General features: G+C 36.2%; 1 long non-coding RNA gene across 1 annotated transcript; it reads right to left on the bottom strand.

Moving 5' to 3' along the window:
• Nucleotides 1–5,469: 5,469 nt before the first annotated feature.
• On the bottom strand, nucleotides 5,470–7,314 carry LOC141106561 (uncharacterized). Its single transcript, XR_012235741.1, has 3 exons — nucleotides 7,246–7,314; nucleotides 7,068–7,133; nucleotides 5,470–5,834 (listed from the first exon to the last, which is right to left on the bottom strand). It is a non-coding gene; the product is annotated as an uncharacterized lncRNA (long non-coding RNA).
• Between the last annotated feature and the right edge of the window lie 1,976 nt (nucleotides 7,315–9,290).

Below are 9,290 nucleotides of genomic sequence, written 5' to 3'. Positions count from 1 at the left end.
CTCTGCACACTGTGCAGGGACCGACCTGTCCGAGCGCCGCTCTCCCCTATGGGGGATCGGATGATAACGGACTATAGAGTCCGTCATCACACGATCCGATCCACAAAACCAATTGAAATGTAGGTTTTTCCTCCCTTAGGCCCCTTTCACACAAACGATCCGTTATGGTCCACCTGTCAGTTTTTTTGGGCGGACCTGAAAAGAGCCTCCATAGACCTCTATGGAGCGTTGGAATTCAGCGGTGACATGTCCGCTGACATTCCTACCCGCTACGATCCAAATAACTGTAATGGAGCAAAAACCTACTTTTCCATCCTTTTCCCAATCAGGTGACTTCGGACTCTATGGTCCGTCATCATCTGATCCCCCATAGGGTAGAGCGGGGCTCTGACAGGTCCGTTGCTGCACTGTGTGCACCCACGGAAATGTCTCCTTTCTGCTTGGCGCGGATCGGCGGACAGGTCCCCGTTTAGCAAGCGTATGTTCATGGGGTGGATCGTCATGGATCCGTCCCATGTGAAAGAGGTCTTAGGCCTCTTTCACATGGACTGTCCGTTCAGGTCCGCCTGTCAGTTTTTTAGGCGGAACTGAACGGACACTCCATTGAGGTCTATGGAGCGTCGGATGTCAGCGCTGACATGTCCGCTGACATCCGACCCGCTCTGATCCGAAAAAGTGTAACGGAGGAAAAACCTAATTTTCCGTCCGTTTCCGGATCGGGTGACGACGGACTGTACGGTCCGTCATCACCCCATCCCCCATAGGGGAGAGCGGCACTCTGACAGGTCCGTTGCTGCGCAGTGTGTAGCGATGGACCTGTCATCTTCCTGCTCAGTGGGGATCGGCGGAGCGTCCCCCACTGAGCAAGCGGATGTTCACGGGGCGGATCATCACTGATCCGCCCCATGTGAAAGAGCACTTACGCTTTTTCTCATGGGAGCGGCTCCGATGTTAGCGGACATATCACTACTGACATCCGATGCTCCATAGAGGTCTATGGATGGTCCGCTCAGGTACGTCCAAAAAAGAGAAAGGCGGACCTTTACGGATCGTTCGTGTGAAAGAGGGATTACTTGTTTTTTAAAATTTAGTTTTACTAAAATTTAATTAATTTATGTCTGCCTTGCTCATCTTTACTTGTAAATCTTTCTCTTGTTTGCTTTTATCTATTTTTTATTATTTTAGCTAGCTATGTCTTCTCGGCATCATTCATCAATCAATCGCTATTCTGACTCTATCATAATTAGTTTAGCTTTCTCTTATCTCTTTTTTTTTAGTTCACTCTCTATCAACTGTTCTTCTCTCTTTATATTTAGTTTTTTAATAATGTTTTAAGTTGGTTGGTTTAATTATTTATGTATTAAATTGTATATTTAGATATATATTTTTAAATTTAGTTATTTATTATTATTTAATTTATTCTCGCTCTCATTTTTGCTGTACAAATATTTTTAAATCTTGTTATTGTTATTGAATTAATAAATATAAATATATTGCATTTAAAAATTAATAAAATATACTTTAATTTATCATATATAGTGTTTGTTTGTATTTTTATATGTCTTTTTATGTTCATATGTTCATATTTACATGTTAATTTATTTTATAAGTTGTTATTTATTTTGCTTTGACATTATACCGTTATTTAAAATTTTTAAATATAATTTAACACAAGAATTATTATTTTAACTTCGATATATAATAACAACAAAAAATAAATTAGACAATATATACACTTTTGAGTTAAAACCTATATAGATTTTAAAAAAATAATATTATAGAAATATATATATTTTACATAAATATTTTATAATCAAACCCAAAAATTGACCATTAACAGTTTTATTACATAATTCTAATTTGTCACGGTAATATGAAAATTTGGAGCGTGTATAATTCCTTTTATACTTATTCAAAATTAGACATCAAAAAAGGTAATATATTTTTGTTTTTTTTATGTGTTTGTTTGTAAACGTTTGTCAGTGTGTTTGTGTGTGTTTACGTATAAGTATGTTATTTGTGTATATATATGTATTTTTTTGTGTGTATGTAGGAATAGATAAATAGATATATTTTACATAAATCTATGTATGTGTGTTTGTCTGTCTATCTATCTATCTATCTATCTATCTATCTATCTATCTATCTATCTATCTATCTATCTATCTATCTATCTATCTATCTATCTATCTAATTTCTATATATCAATAATTATATATATATATATATATATATATATATATATATATATATACATTTTTTTTAATATTGGATATAATTGAAAATGGTTTTATATATTCTAAATAAAAATAATATTTTTCTACTTTTGTATTCCTAGAAATGCCGAGCTGCTTTGTACCGAATTGCTGCCATTATAGTGGTAAATTATCTAGTCCAGCAAATATTACATTGTATCGTTTCCCAAAAGATTGCAATGAAATCAAAATTTGGTTGGAGCACACAGGCATGGAACATTCTTTGATTGATAAGTTTTCTGCACTGATATTGGCAGACAAAAGAGGAGATTCTTTTCGCATATGTTCCCAACATTTCGCATCAGATTGTTTTAATATTGAGGGAACAAGAAGAAAATTAAAAACAGGATCAATACCGACTATTTTTACAGCCATACCAACAACATCCAAAAGTTATGAAGAAAAATGGGAAAATAGACTGTCAAAAATAGCTCGGAAAGAGTTAATGATGTCGGCCAGTTCAACATCTGCTTCATTTTACCAAAAAACATGCAACTGTGACTGTCATAAGAAAAAAGAATCTAATACAGTGACAATGAATGATGTGGGTACGCAAACAGGCATGTTTGATTTTCCAGCTTTTGAATCCGATGAAACATACATTAAAATAGCGGACGAAAGATTAGTCAATTTAGATCATTCGTATTTTGAGCAAGAGTTAATGCGACCACTTGATGCCTCAACACCAGACTTTCATTCCAAATCTAAAAGTCTCCGATCTTCAAACATTTTTGAAACTACTGATACAGAAGATTTGGATCCATTGCTCCCACTATCACCTACAGTATTTGATATTCCATCACAAACTGGAAATAAAGAAAAGGCAATTCCTGCTACTGATATCGAAAGTCCAATCACTGTCAAAAAAAGAAAACTGGCATATGAAGAAAACACAAGTTTTCACTTATCTGATTTTGACACCCCTCAAAAAAGTGACTACACGTTAAATGAGAGTGTAATTGATACACAAACCGTAGAAACAATTAATGATCCTGTTAACTTGGTTAACGAACAAAAATTTATTGTATTCGAAACTTGTCTCGATACATTGCTTTTTCAAATGCAATGTCCCGACCAGACATGCTTTTCTAAAATTAAGACACTTGAAAAGAAAATAGTTGTTACAATGCTGTCTGTCTTTTCTACCTGTACTGCATCACATCGCTTGAAACTTTGGGAAAGCCAGCCAAAGATAAAAAATTACGCTGCAGGCAATATTTTACTTGCAGGCGCAATTTGTTTGTCAGGTGGAAGCTTTCTAAAGGTTAAAGAAATGTTTAATCTAAGTGGAATAGTGATGTTTGGAAAATCGTCCTATAACCTAGCCAAAAAAAAGTATATTTATCCTTCCATTGATTACAGCTGGAAGGAAAATTGTCAAAAAGTGAAAGAGGAATTGACAGGAACCTTGTTATTCCTCATCGGGGATGGACAATGTGACAGCCCCGGGTTTTGTGCTAAATACACCACATATACGTTTATGGATATCTATTCTAAAAAAATTGTGGATTTTGAATTGGTGCAGGTGTCCCAAACAACATCCTCGGTTGCCATGGAAAAATTGGCCTTTACCAAAAGTCTGGACAGAATACTGGAAAATGGATTTGATGTTCAGTTTGTAGGCACTGATAGGCACACGGGAATTCGGAAACTATTGACTACAGCAAAATATGAAAAAATAAATCATCAATTTGATATTTGGCATTACGTTAAAAATTTAAAAAGGAAATTGATGTAAATCTCCAAAAAAAAAGTTTTTCGTCCAATTAAACCGTGGATTGGAGCCATATTGACCCATTTCTATTGGTGTAGCAGAAATTGTGATGGAAAAGAGGATGTTTTCAAAAATCGATGGGAATCTCTGCTACATCATATAGTAAATGAACATACGTGGACAGTTGGAGAAATGCAACATCATTGCCTACATGATGATCTCAGTATTCATTGTCCAAAGATTCCATGGCTAAAAAAAAACACACCTGCATTCGATTCATTATCTACAATTATAATGGACCTTCAAATAGATAAAGATCTAAAGCATCTGACATATTTCTGCCAAACTGGTACTATTGAGACATACCACAGCATGATGCTCAAATATCGACCTAAGAGGATTCATTATAAATATGATTCCATGGAGGCTAGAACCCGATTGGCTGCATTGCAACACAACTTCAATGTTGGAAGAAAACTTGCAACAGTAAAAAAAATTGATGACAGTGGTGAGGTGTTTCAAGTGGAGCGGAAAAATTTAGAATTCCCTAGAGGACGGAAAAAATGGATAGTTAGAAACGTGTACGAAAACATGTCTAATGAACATTCCAAAACTATTTTAGGTAACATGATGGCTATCATAGAGGGAACCTTGATTAGTACATGGAAATCTGAAAATGTGCTATTTCCAAAAAACATTGCCACAGAAGAAAGGCCGGAAACCAGTGCTGCAATAGCAAAGCACAGAACACGATTTCCCATTGTTTAAGATATCTTTTTTTTTTTTTTTTTTTTTTTTTTTATGTGTTTTTTTATCAACGGTACATACATTTTTATGATTTTATTAAAGTTTATGGTTTTAAATGTTATCGATGGTTGAAAAATAAATTGGTTTATAATGTTTGCACATTGAACTTGGATATATATTTTTTTAAAATCAGTATATACAATTTGTTTATTTGCACTAAATCGAAAAATGTTATTAATAAATTTAATTTTTTTTTATAACAAAAATATCAAGAAAATGAATAAACATTAGCAGTAAATAAAGCACACACTAATTATTTATAGAATAAACTTTTATTTAATAATAAGAAAATAAACAAAAATACACAAAACTTTAAAATTAACCATAAAATTGATTTATTTTTTTATTTAATAGAAAGCCATTTCAGAAGCATCATAATCATTTGAGTAAAGAAATCCAACATATGATCCATTTGGATTAGGAAAAACATGTCTCACTGCATTAACAGCACAAGAAGGTATAACCCTTCTGTTTCCCTTTCCTAAAATCCCATAAATCCAAGCGATGAACATTCGATATGCTGTTTTACGTAATCTCCTGGAATAAATAAAACAAACATGTAAAATTATTATCTAAAAAAAAATATTTAAAAAAAAAGTCATGAAATTCATAAATATAAATATTATCAGCTTACGGATTTACTCTAAATAATCTATATTTCAAAAGAGAAAAAATACATGAAAGATCTAATGACCTGTTGTTATTGGCATCTACAATCGGGATATTATCCAGATGAATCGCGATATTCGCTATCCTCACATGTTCATGGTGCACAATTCGCAAAAGAAATGTATCTGCCTGCGTAATGCATTGATGTCCCTCTGGTATGCAAGCATCAACCGCATCAACTTCACGGCAACAGATCGACTCAACTTGTGTGGGCATTTTTATGCACCTTTCACACGAACACCAATTGGTATTGCCTATTCTTTCTGTTTCGGTTACTTCAGTGTCTTCTGTTGAAGATCCATCGCTAGTCGAGGATATGGTGGGATTATTTGGGAAAGCCGCATCATTTTCTTGTGCTGGATACCTAGCCCAGATATAAGCAATCTTCGCTATGAGTAAATAATCAAAACAAAAAATTATTTTAGAATAATTTATTTTTGTATTAATTACATTTATTTATTTTGAACATTTAGCAAACAAGCATGTTTTGATCATCAGTTATGTGATGTGCAGAGGCTTTGATGATGTATACTAAAATAATGCATTGATTGTCAACAATAAGGCGGGACTGATGGGCACCGATGGCCTGCACTGAGAGGAACTGATAATACCGCATTGGTGAGCACTGACAGTCAGAAATGGTGTGCACTGTTACGTGCAACTGGTGGTCAAATTGAGGTGTCAGCGATGGTTAGCACTGAAGGTCACTGCTGGGCATTGACTGAGTGGCAATATATATATATATATATATATATATATATATATATCTCTTTTGATATACCGTATTTACCGTATTTATCGGCGTATAACACGCACTTTTTTCCCCTTAAATCAGGGGAAAATCGCGGGTGCGTGTTATACGCCGATCCCCTGCGATCCGGAGCTGTCAGATTTTCAAAATCACCGACCGCGATTTGAAAATGGCGCCGCCGGCGCCGAAATACACAGTGCCGGTCCTCGGCTCTTCTCGGCCACTTTCGTCTTCACTCGAGCGCCGCCCGAACCTAGCCGAGTGTACTCGGCTAGGTTCGTTTAGCTCCGCTTGGGACTACGAGTGGAGCCAAAAGTAAGCGAGAGCTGCCGAGAAGAGCCGAGGACTGGCTCTGTGTATTTCGGCGCCGGCGGCGCCATTTTCAAATCGCGGTCGGCGATTTTGAAAGACAGGATGGCAGGGGTCACAGGATGCAAGGCTGCATTGGGGAAGGCTGCACTGGGGAAGGCTGCACTGGGGAAGGCTGCACTGACAAGGCTGCACTGACAAGGCTGCACTGGGGAAGGCTGCACTGACATGGCTGCACTGACATGGCTGCACTGGGGAAGGCTGCACTGACAAGGCTGCACTGAGAAGGCTGCAATGATGGGCATTTAAATGTAAGTTTTTTTTCCTTCAACTTCCCTCCTAAAAGTTTTTATTTCCTTAAAATTCCCTCCTAAATTGGGGTGCGTGTTATACGCCGGTGCGTGTTATACGCCGATAAATACGGTAAGTGAGATTTTCATGTATATTTTTTTGTGTGAGTGTGTGTGTGTGTGTATGTATATGTAAATATACAACCATAGAAATCACAAAGAAATACACACATATGTGTTGATGAACTGCATTACATATAAATTAGACTTACTTTTTCTTCCTGAGTCAATGGCATTGGATTTTCTAGGGTTGAAGATTCTTCAACAGCAGGATTGTCCTAAACAAGTAATAAATAATAATTTATAGTTGATTAGGTTGATATTGAAATTTGAAAAAATTTTTTATAAATAAGTTAAAAAAATTAAATATATTATAAATATTTTACTTACCATGTCAGTCGATTAAACTAAAGGGATCCAAAAATATTACTTTTAAATATTCTCGAACGATAGAAACTCTGTAAAAAAAAAATTTAAATTGTATTTTGGATTTAAAATTTCACAGAAAATTTAAATAAATCAAATTTTTGTTTAGAGATACATCTATATCTCTCACTATCTCGCAATTTATCCCTAAATATATGTATATTGTTCCGATGTTTTTGCATACATAACACTATTGATAAAATAATACAACCACCTTTTTTTAGAAAAGTCTTTGTATGCCACTTTGATAACACAATAGAGATAAGCATTATGTTGACAATAAAAAAGGTCAAGATATATTAAAAAAAGTAAAATACTTTTCTAAAAAAAAAAATCATTACCATTCTTAAAATAAATAAGTAGACTGTGTCTATCACCCAAAAAAAATAATAAAAATTATCTTAAAATAAAAATCTGTTTATAAATATTGTAAAACACTCTCTCTCTCTCTCTCTCACATATATATATATACATATACATACATATATATATATATATATATATATATATACACACACACACATATATATATATATATATATATATAGAGAGAGAGAGAGAGAGAGAGAGAGAGAGAGAGAGAGAGAGAGAGAGAGAGAGAGAGAGAGAGAGAGATCTAGATATATATATTTGTGCTAAAAAAATTAAATAACAGAAGGCAGATATTTGTTAGAATATAAATGTTTGTGCCCAAAGAGAATGCAAATTATAAAATACGATGTTAGCAGGATTAGAAAAGAGATTGTTATACTTACCTTTCCTCTAACTCCAGCGCCGCTCTCTCCTCTATGTCTCGCTCATTTATCCTCCTTTATTTTTTAGTTATCTACGTTGCCATCACAACGGGGCGGGACTTCCTACGACGCCGCTCGTTGGGATGGCAACCGGAGCTGTTGACGGCGCTCCGATTTCTCTCTACTGCGCATGCGTGGGATCCTGAATAGAACGGGCGGTGCATGCTGGTCGATCAGCAGCACCGTATCCCGGAAGAGCATGCCTGTGGGCTTCACATGCCCACAGGCAAGATGAATACCGTCATGATCCTATTATATAAGTTTATATTTGTGGAGAAAACGGACAGCAAAGGTCTTTAGAATTGGAATACGTGAGTTACTTATTCTTATATCTTAATATTTGTCATTGTGCCAAAAAAAACAAAAACTCAGAGACAGTGGAATCCCGCTTTAAATGCGTCCTCAGGGGCAAATTCATACTACATGGATCCCGACTTAAACGCGCACGCATATCACGCCTCCTCAACACTATAGCCTCCTCGGAAGAGTCCCATAAACGGACTCCTGACCCTGCAGTACAATTAGAACTGAACAATGCCAGAAGGGACCTCCTTCAGATCTTCACAGAACGCTCTATGCTTGCACAGTATAAGGGGTGATTTGTCCACTACTCACAAGCCAATAAATGTGGCAGACACCTTGCAAATACACTCCAACCTCGACAATCTCGGAAACCTCTCACCTTTATCAACTCCCCTACTAAAGGCAAAATACTAACCAACTCAGCTATTGCCGAAGAATTTCGCCAATACTATTCAACCTTATACAATCTCGCTCCCCAGTCAACCCTATCTTCACCCCACACACGCAAAACTATGAAAGACTTATAGGGCGTACACACGGTCGGACTTTGTTCGGACATTCCGACAACAAAATCCATGGATTTTTTCCGACGGATGTTGGCTCAAACTTGTCTTGCATACACACGGTCACACAAAGTTGTCGGAAAATCCGATCGTTCTGAACGCGGTGACGTAAAACACGTATGTCGGGACTATAAACGGGGCAGTGGCCAATAGCTTTCATCTCTTTATTTATTCTGAGCATGCGTGGCACTTTGTCCGTCTGATTTGTGTACACACGATCGGAATTTCCGACAACGGATTTTGTTGTCGGAAAATGTAATCTCCTGCTCTCCAACTTTGTGTGTCGGAAAATCCAATGGAAAATGTCCGATGGAGCCCACACACGGTCGGAATTTCCGACAACACGCTC

Source organism: Aquarana catesbeiana, linkage group LG01, assembly GCF_042186555.1.
Source record: "Aquarana catesbeiana isolate 2022-GZ linkage group LG01, ASM4218655v1, whole genome shotgun sequence".
Lineage (NCBI taxonomy): Eukaryota > Metazoa > Chordata > Amphibia > Anura > Ranidae > Aquarana > Aquarana catesbeiana.
The sequence above is the reverse complement of the archived record's forward strand: the minus strand, read 5'-3'. Positions and strand labels throughout refer to the sequence as shown.